This window comes from Varroa jacobsoni, unplaced genomic scaffold, assembly GCF_002532875.2.
Source record: "Varroa jacobsoni isolate VJ856 unplaced genomic scaffold, vjacob_1.0 scaffold_451, whole genome shotgun sequence".
Lineage (NCBI taxonomy): Eukaryota > Metazoa > Arthropoda > Arachnida > Mesostigmata > Varroidae > Varroa > Varroa jacobsoni.
Window position 1 is genome coordinate 54,254 of NW_019213353.1, and position 10,445 is coordinate 64,698.

A 10,445-nucleotide genomic window follows, 5' to 3' on the forward strand; every position below is an offset into this window, starting at 1 on the left:
GAATCTAAAGAACTGCTCAGATTGCTTATCGCAAACAATACAAAACAGTTTAATGCTTATGTGCTACAGAGGATTCTGCTACTTAGAGGCTCTTTTTTTCGAAGTCTATTATCTACTACATTACGTTGTGTCTATACCAGTCTAATAAAACACTAGTCGATAAAGAACATTAGCACGCCCTGTTATCACTTATTTACAAAACAGAATTTAGGGTTGCGGTAACTAGATACCTACGCGCCTGAATCTAGTTATCAGTCGCCTATTAATGATGTAATAAATAATATTTACCACTAAACTACCAGGCCCTACGTGTACTTGTTAACGGAAAAGTGTAGACGTAAACTTTCTACAAATCGATATAATCACCTAGCGCGCATTGACCTATCCGAAAACGAAAAGAAAAATACAGGGTAGTTTTTAGTTTTAATAGTATTTTCGCTTGTGACGAACGTTTATTTACTTTTTGGTTCGAAATAAATATTTTAATAAATTACATCGGGGGGGGGGGGGGGGGGAGGAGGGGCAGGGCAGCAGCGGGCGATGACTCAAAGCCCGGCCAACCGATTCGAGTCGTTGTGCCGGAAAAGGTGACAATAGATCTATTTAGATAAAACATATTTTCTCGCAGAGAGAGTGGCAACAATCAGTAAAACTTTTCGTACGCGTCTTTATCATTTCTTCATAGCATACGGGGCCTCATACTTCCTATTTCTTTTCCATCTTTTCAGCTACAACACACAATATGTCCCCTACTCCCCGCTGTCTCGAAGAACGGAGCTACTCGCAAACGAGCCGTTCCTACTATTTCGTTTCTCGTTCCCATTATTTTTTTTTTATATAATTACTTTTATTATATTACAACGAGCTGTGATTCATAGCGACCAAGAAATGACAACGACCATAACTACGACTATCGTACGATCAACAAAACACAATGACAAATATAAGTAAGTGTGTAATTTCGACCGATAAACGCGAAGTTCTTAGTGAATTTGTGCACGAACGTCGACAGAGCAACTGTAGTACGCGTAGCACAAAAACAGGTTTCCTATTCTAGATAACAACTTGTTCCATGTCTCTCCACACTGGTCCTGCAAATACGCATTTTCATTTGCCCTTCTCCGACAACACCAATGAAACAAGTCGTAGATGATTAATTGCTTGTTGTTTTTGTTGGCTTGCAAGCTAGACGGATTAAGGGTCTCGGTATGTGTCGTTGGCATCTTTTTTCAGTTCCATATATACATTTGTATACTATTGTGTCGCGAGTTTTCGATGATGCAGGTAAATGATGTGCCGTTTCTAAGTTATATTCGTCCGAGTCAATGGATGTACAAGATAACTGTGAATTTTTAGAACGTAGGCTGGCGCGGACTGATGGTCAGACAGCTACGACTGGGAGAATCATTTATTAGTACACATATAACTGCATTGAGTTTACATTTTGGTGAAGCCTTTCACGTTATTGGGTCTCATAGTTTAATGAGATTTCTGTTTAGTATCGATTATGGTTTTACATTTATTCAACACCGTTTATTTTTCACACCGTTGAGTGACGTCCTGCTGTGTCTGTTCTACTGATTCTATCTAATTGTCAATCGTGTTTGTTATAGAAAACTAAGCGTCGATTGCATAGTCGCTTACCCATACGCACTATAGCAAAACAACGAGAAATCCTATACATTTATTGTTTCAGTCGTCTGAACTATTTTTTGTTCGGACATTCTATCTGCACCGATGACTACTGTGACAGCAGACTGCGGGCCAAACACCATTATCTCGAAGGTTATGATCTGTCTGACAGTTGCAATGGTGGCTTTTCGTCTGCGACGGTCAGTGTTTGTTGCTTTCCCGCCGTATGCTTACTTCTAAATTGCATCACAATTCGGCTATTCCGAATAACTCTTTAATATTGTAGCTACTGTATTTTTTATTATCGTTGTTGTTATTGTCGTGGTGGTGGTGGTGGTGGTGGTGGTGGTGGTGATGGTGGTGGTGATGGTGGTGGTGGTGGTGGTGGGTGGTGGTGGTGGCTGGTGGTGGTGGTGGGGTGGTGGTAATCATCTTTGCGGTTTGATTTTCAAGTGACTGATTATTACTATTATCAGGAAGGTGGACAGGAAACTGAAGACACCATGCCGATGATGACAAAACTATTTGGACCTAAATAAAAACAAAATCATTACCTACTTTGGCAAATCGCAAACGAAGTTTTGTGCCATGCAAATTTTCATGTGTTTAACCTTTAGCGTGAGCGTTTTTATCTTCTTCAGTCTTTCATGAACGTCTAACTGGGATTCCTAATTCTTCGATCTCTATTATTTTGGGTTATATCTTTGTTGACTTGTTTGCGTGCATGCGTCCATTCATTTTGTCATTGGCATCTGTTTGTCGGTGCACATTATATTGGCGTCTTGTTCATTCTTCCCCGAACTCCCCCCTCCCCCTTCCTTCCCCTCTCTCTCTCCTTGTTCTACTGTTTATCCGTTTGTATCTCTGTGCAAGTACGCATCTAGTCGTTAAGACATTTTAAGTTAATAAAGTTTTGTCTCTGTTGTGTATCTACTATTAAACTACTTTTCTTCATCGTCGTCATTCACTTGGTTCCCTGGCGCTTTGTCGGCGCACAGGTCCTCTTTAGAACTTACTATACAATTATTACTGTACAAGTGCGTGTTCGGCGCAGTTACTTCAAAACACGATTATCTTCCGCGCTTTCATTTCTCTCTCTCTCTCTCTCTCTCTCTCTCTCTCTCTCTCTCTCTCTCTCTCTCTCTCTCTTTCACAGTAGTCAGATAAATGGCCTTTCTTATTATTTATAATCGTCTGTTTCACTTCATTCTAGCTATAGAGTTTTTGTAATAACAGAAGTGGACGGTGCGGTGCATCTTTTCATTACACTGACCAGGGCTTACTGCGATTCAACAGGAGAAGAGACGGTCTGAGGGACGGGCGCAAAACGTCGCGTCGATCTACGCTAAAATTGGTCAACAATGTATCGCTCGCTGCAGTGAAATTCAATGGGAAGCAAAAATAGTTTTCCTAGTTAGAGAAAAACGTTGAAGAACATTCGTAAACTATATAGTACTGCTGAGCTTGTATAAAGGAAGGGGGGGCGAGGCGCGGCGAGGGGAGGGGAGGGGCGGGTGATATCAAAATGCGAAAAAGATGCTTACTAAGTCGTCCTGTTTTATCGCAGATCAGTTCCACCAATACAATTAAAAAGGTAAAAATGGAAAACCTGACCAGTAAAAAACTATTAGAAACGCATGTTAACAGATTCCTTTTGAGTGACTAAACCCCCGACAAGTGACTGTTGTTTGGCACACCGTAATTTTTGGATACAAGGTCGCTGTAGAAGATAAGTGAGAATCTACGAGGATCTTTTTAAGGGGATTCAGAATTGTGATACTACTTTTATGGTATAGCTGCTGACATATCGAAGGTAAAAACATTGCGGTTACTTAAACGATATATTGGAAATGCTCATACTAGTACTGCATCGACTGGTCTGTTATTACTACGAGGATACACCACTATCTGTTAGAAATGTGTAAGACACATAAAAACTTAGTCAAGAAGCAGACAATGGCCTAACCTCAAGGGCATTTGTCATTAGCAGATAGTTTGGGCGACAGATAACGCTTAACGGCGCTTTTCTTTCTGCGTGTTAAAATGTCCCGCTTGAACTTGCCGAGTAAATCCTTTTTTTTCTGTTGTTAGTAGAAAATGTGCTGTCAACGTATAATATTCTATAAGGGACGATGACGACGACATCATCATTTATCCGTGTACTATTACAATACGTGATGCAATTTTATGCTTAGCTGGTAAACCGTACGTTTTTCCATTTTTTCGTCTAGTGTCATTTCTACTCTTATTCTCTATAATCCTGTCTTGGCTTATTGTGGCATGGGTTCCGTTGCCGTCCACAACGATGGCGTGTCCTGTCAGCCTATTTGTCTTTCGACACACAGATCTGCCGACCGACGGACCGATCGATCGACATACAGACAGTTGGATGCTCTGCTGTGATCACCTCCCTCTTTGAGGTACACCCAGACAAACACACATGGTCACTCGCCGTGATTCTGCTTTTCCTCGTTTTTGTTCGATGCGTTGTATGGCAGCTCTCTAGCGTCGCTCGTGAAGATGGTTAGATATAAATAGCGATTGATGCTGCTACCGCTGTTTCGTGCTCCCTTTTGCCTAGCTTTTCTCCGCTTTCTTTTTTTTTTTTATCCTTTTCGTACGCCACCATTACCTGCGCTGATGCTGCCATTGGTAATAGCAAGAACGGCAGCAGCGGCAGCCAAACGGTCGCCCGTAACACTGTAGTAGTGCCACCGCTGCTGTGGCTGCATCCACATCGAAATAAAACCAATCGGGAGCACTCACCATCAATCGCGCATTGACTGGCGATCGCGCTTGATCGGGCCGACGTCAACCGATCTACTAACCGGGTAAACAGGCTAGAGCCCGATCTAGTAATATTATGCCGACGGCGGTAACAACAGTTCGTACACACTTCATCTCGGGCCGCAGTTAATACTGTGCCTATTATTATTATGACAACTACAACTAACATGATTTTATACGACCCACTGGAGGAAAAAATGACTTTTTATGCATCTTGACGAGGATAATCAGGCCGTTTAATGATGTAGTTAGAAGTAATATTGAGCATGTACACACATTAGGATGCGCGTGTACGTATATACTACGGATGGATTGGATCTGACTAATTTTCTATCAATGAGGCACGGGAGAGGGAACATAATCAATATGGAAAGTAGTGTGATTTTGAAGAAAAGTGACGATTAGATTTACTCAGATAGACCACCATTCACCTACGCAATGCTTTAGATAAGAAATGCTGAGCGATACTATGGTGGGCGTGATGGACGCATGACTCTTTAACGTGCGTTCCCAATGATTACCAGAGTAAACTTTTTTTCTGCAGGTAAACACAATCCGATGATGAAAAACAAGCGCGTTAGCGTAAGGCTGTCGCATCGTGGCGCTAAGCTGGAGAAGGACCTGTTACGACAGGACCGGGTCGGGTAAACACAACAACGGGAGCCCCCAAGAGAAGGCCCGCCAGTGAACCGACCAGCAGTAGGCCAGCCCTGAAGTACGAACTATGGACGTTCTATGATTGACTGCATCGACAAAGGATGGCACCAGACAGCGCTTGGCTATATCTTCAGTGGATAGCACCAGTGGCAGCGGCAGGATGCACCGCTATCGAAGTGCATCACTGCCAGCATCGGCCATTGCCACTGTGACTCTGTCACAAAATGTGGACGCCAGCGCCACCTACCTCTACTACTAGTATCAGCACCAATACGGACATCGTGAAGGGACGCGTCAGCTGCATCTACATCCATCACGTCCACGCACTATACCACTCCGCGTCATTGTCGTCGTCGTCTACTTTTTCACCATCCTTTTCTTCTCCGTTCGGCAAAAACGCATCCCCCACGCACTACGAAACATTCACGCTGTTCGCGTTACCGTTGCGGCCGTTGATGTGACTGCAATTGCCGTGTTGTATGCACTGGCCGATTGGATGCTAGGTCACCTGCCGGCCGCCGGTATCGCCACCACCATCAGCAGCAATGGCGCTGATTACTTATAACGGCTGGCCTTACGGACGAAATCTCACAGTAATAACAACAAAATTATTAAACATGCAAAATCGTACTTCAAGTAGTAATATATGTAGCAGCAGCAGCAGCAGCAACGATAGTGTTCATAGTTACAGCTGATTGTAATGATGCCGTTGTTGTTGATGGTACTGATAGCGATGATGTTCCGAGCAGAGGAACCCGTCACATGTCGAAGAGCCTTAGACGCTAACATTATGCTGTAGTCCAAACTCCGGTGCCTGTTTCTGATGTTAATCCCCTTTCGTCTGCCGATGCTGATGCTGCTGCTGCTGCTGCTGCTAGGCATCGCCGTAATTGATTGTTACATATGGCGATCATGTAGATATATAGCCTGCAACCACGTAGTACTGCATAACAACGCCATTTTGTACAAGCGATTATTCATGTGTGCTTCATTAAGCACATGTACCCCTCTGTCAAAAATCTATGGTTGACTATGCGTGCTTGTGCGCGTGGTCTGAATCACTCTGATGGCAACGAAGCGCAGCGATGAAGGAACGCGATAGCGGTCAAATGTGTCGTTGTCGTGGTAGGCCACTCATTGTACCTCTGATCAGTTGAGTGCGTGTTGCTCTATGGCCATGTGTTCGCAGGATAATTTGGCAGCGGAAAAGAATCTCACATTGGCAGAACCAGCTGTGATCGTAGTAGCAGTTTATTCGAGGAACATTACGAGATCAATTGGTAAGAAGAACTACAGGCTCTGAGTGCTTTCATTACTTTGTTTAGATTGAGCCAGTGCGCATTATTGTACATTCCATAATATGTGCATCATGAAAAAATCGTTGGATAGCAACTACACATTATGGGTTGTGTATCTTGTAACATGTTGTTGTCGATCGTTGTTCTTGTTATTGTTGCCACCACCGCCGTTGCTGTATCGTTGTATGTTGAAGGAACGTTTACTCTCGTCGACATGTCTCGACTTCTCTGACTCCTGAAAATACCGAAACAATAACGAAGGTCTCAAGATGGTAGCTGTGTAGAAGATTACCATCACCTGTCTGTCTGTCTGTCTGTCTGTCTGTCTGTCTACATGAGCTTCACTTCATCGATGGAAACGACATCAGAAACAGCGAAGTAACGCGACTGCCATCAGCGTCAGCCACTGTCACAGTACTGTGCAGCAGCAGTAGCAACGTAACGTAGCGAGCGAGCAAGCAGCTAGCAAATATATCTTTCGTTCTCGTCCATTTTTGTCGCTCTTTTATATAGAACATGCGTCGGCATGGCGAAGGAAAGGGGGACAGGGAAAATATTGATGGTGGTGGCGGTGAATGCTGTTGCTGTCCTGTGTTGGTGATCAAAAAGGAGAAACAGCAGAAAGGACCACGTCACGCTATTTATATGCTCTATGTTTGATGCTATGTTATAGGGCGGCGTATGCGGTATAACTGGCGGTCATGGTGCCGCGTCGACTGCGACGAGGAGCGGGTTTGGCGATTATAGATGGCAGTCCACGAGTGGGCCATCACACCAACCGCCCAACCGGCGGACCAAACGCGCAGGTAGACAGATAGGCAGGCAAGCGGGAGCCAGTAGAACGAACGAAGCCACTTACATTGACTGACTTCTTCGTCTTCTTTTTACTGACTGACCAACCACGAACGACACTCATAACGGTGACGATGACGACGGAGCCGATCGACCAGAGTTGAGCGCGCTGCCGCCGTTACCATCACTAACAACAACAACGGTAACCTATGTATGGTATGGCAGCATTATGGCTGCCTCTAGTAGTGATGATGATGATGATGATGATGATGATGAAGAAGAAGATGATTGTGCTGTCTATCGCCTTAGTTGTTGTTGTTGTCGTCGTCGTCGTTGTTTTCGCAGCTGGCATCCATTTGGCTTCTCGTTGTTGACGCTTGCCTCCTGCTTCTTCCTCTATTTGTTCGCTACCACTCGTAGAGACTCATGCATAGATACAGCAACCAATCGTAGCAGCAGAAGAAGAAGAAACAATCGACCTCGAACCGCGATGCACCGGCGTCAGCCACTGCGACGCCATCCTTCCTTTAGTCGTCGATGATCGTTGCTACTGCTGCTGGAGCAGCCTGCTGTTTGTCGGATTGTTACCGTAGCGAGCATCGTCGTCGCATCGGTCAGTGGCTTTGACGGCTGTCAAGCTGCATTTCGTAAATGTTTAGCTAGGTTTCTGCGGTTGATGCTGTATGAGGAGTTAATATTTCCTTTCGGCTATGAAACAAGAGCTATAGCAAACGATGCCATCACAATCATTGACATCGCGGCGGAAAATGGTAACTGGCTGTTGCTCTATACGACAACTGCAAGTTTTACAGCAGCTGCTACAGTAAGAGCGGGTGGAAGATAACTCTGCACCCACTACACATAACACTACGTCAACAATTGCATCCATCGATTCTTCTTCATTCGTTCGCTTGGTCGCTTGAGCTCTTTCTCTGAGGGCCGCTCGGGCGCTGGATCTACTACTGCCGATGGCAGTGATGGCGTTCTTCGGCGCATCGCTGGGTACCAGGTCCGGTTTGTCGACCACTTCACTATTGCTTCTGCTGCGGCTGGTGCTCGTAGCGACGGACGGACGGACGGACGGACGGACAGATGGGCGAACGTATCAATGGCGTCGAAAGAGCTAGCGAGCATTTTACTCAACTGCGTAAGGAGCTGACGCGCCGATTTCGATGCTTCGCCGACTGTGGCAGGAGCGTCGAAGCTGCTAGCAGCAGCAGCAGCAACGACGACGACTACAACAACAACAACAACAAAAATAACAAGGAAAGCGACCAGCGCTGCTGAAGACTAACAGGCTTCAACACTTCGGGGATCGGTAGCAAAAGCAGCCCCAGCCACCGCGCGCGACTCGACTCGGCAACGGCGCTTTTTTTTGCCTTGCCTTGCCTAGCACCATCAGAACTCTACCATAACAGTAACAACAACTAGCACGATTGTACCACCACGAGGGCTGCGGCCACTACAGTTATCGCTAGCGGGTACAGCAACCACTCGATCGGAGGAGCTCTCCCGATCGGCCGCCACGCGGTGGTCGGACGTTTGTTGCTCGGTCGGTCGTATGTTGCTGTTCAATCCATTCCTACACAAAGTAAATCTACTCGTTCGTTCGCGGCAGTGACGTTCAAGAAGATGCCAGCCAACCAGTCAGCTAGCGCGAAAATCGTCAAGGGAAAAAATTTATATGCCAAGCAGAACAGCTAAAACGACGAAGCACCAGGTCGACGTCGATCGAGCGAACGAAGATACATTCATAGACTGTGTATATACTGCAGACGACACATTGGTCACACGTTGCCAAATAACAATAACAGCGGTGACAAGAGCCAAATGAGTAACATTGGCCATTGGTCGTTAGTCAGCGAAAGCAGTGAGTTTCAAGGTGCTATCGATCACCACGAGGGCAGAATGGAATCGGATCGGATCGAATCAAGTGAATTCAGCAGTAATAGCGTACCCGATTGGTCGACCTCTCATCTTTCCCTCTCTTCTGACCTAGCGCGTTTGTAGTGAACATGCTCCAACACGGGCCTCTGCTCACCACCATATGGATAGGACTCATCTATGGAGAAATTGCTACGTATTGACAACTGCTTCTGTCAATAGTATTGTTTGTGTATCAAGGAACCGTAATTCACGCGAGTTGTATCGTCTTTGGGACACTTCTAACAAGCGTCCCAAATACATATAGTTGTTTGCTTTTTTTTGTTAAACAAAATTCATAGTACAGTCGCCAGTATTTTTCGATGTATTTTCTTTGCTAGAATTGACTATTCACTCTTTGTATTTGTGAATGGAAAAACCACGTTATCAGTCCGTTTCGCCTTGGTTCTTCTCGCCTCCTTCCGTTAAGGCAAGCAGGAGTATAAATCGAATTACACGTTCCAATCGACACGAATGCGGTGGATCTTATTAATAAATTAGCTGTTCTTACACACTCGAACAATTATTATTGTTGTTCCATCGATAAAATGGGTTGTTATACCAATAGGTCGGTAGCATACATTAATCAGAATTTGATAGTTTAATAATTGCTTATTCAAGCCCTTTTGATTGGATTTAGAACACTTATCGATAAGGACATGTGTTCTTTGTCGCTGTCGGTATTGATCGTAGCAATAACAGAACAGTCACAGAGTAGTAGCGGGCACCACCAAGATATTTCTGTCACTCGCTTAGATCCTCAAACTTCTCATCTATTTGTACGTCATCCTATCATTTCAGTATAGTCAATACTTGTTCAGTCAGTCATTTGCCGCGGACTCGAACGCTAAATATATACATATGTATGTATGTGTGTATGTATGTGTGTATGTATGTATGTATGTATGCATGTATGTATGTATGTATGTATGTATGTATGTATGTATGTATGTATGTATGTATGTATGTATGTATGTATGCATGTATGAATGTATGTGTGAATGAATGTATGTATGTATGTATGTATATATGTATGCATGTATGTATGTGTGAATGAATGAATGTATGTATGTATGTATGTATGTATGTATGCATGTATGTATGCATGTATGCATGTATGTATGCATGTATGTATGTATGCATGTATGCATGTATGTATGTATGCATATATGCATATATGTATGTATATATGTATGCATGTATGTATGTATGTGTGAATGAATGTATGTATGTATGTATGTATGTATGCATATATGAATGAATGTATGTATGTATGTTTGTATGTATGTATGCATGTATGCATATATGTATGTATGTATGAATGAATGTATGTATGAATGTATGTATGTATGTATG

The 10,445-nt window shown here is 44.0% G+C and overlaps 1 protein-coding gene across 2 annotated transcripts in view; it reads right to left on the bottom strand.

Annotated features, from left to right (window-relative positions):
- Nucleotides 1-414: 414 nt before the first annotated feature.
- The window catches only part of LOC111260544 (uncharacterized), a 12,835-nt gene continuing 2,804 nt past the window's right edge, over nt 415-10,445 (bottom strand). For both annotated transcript variants that reach the window (XM_022833400.2, XM_022833399.2), the window contains one exon: nt 415-6,609. The gene's annotated coding sequence lies outside the window, so the exon portion shown is untranslated. The remainder of the gene's footprint in view (nt 6,610-10,445) is intronic.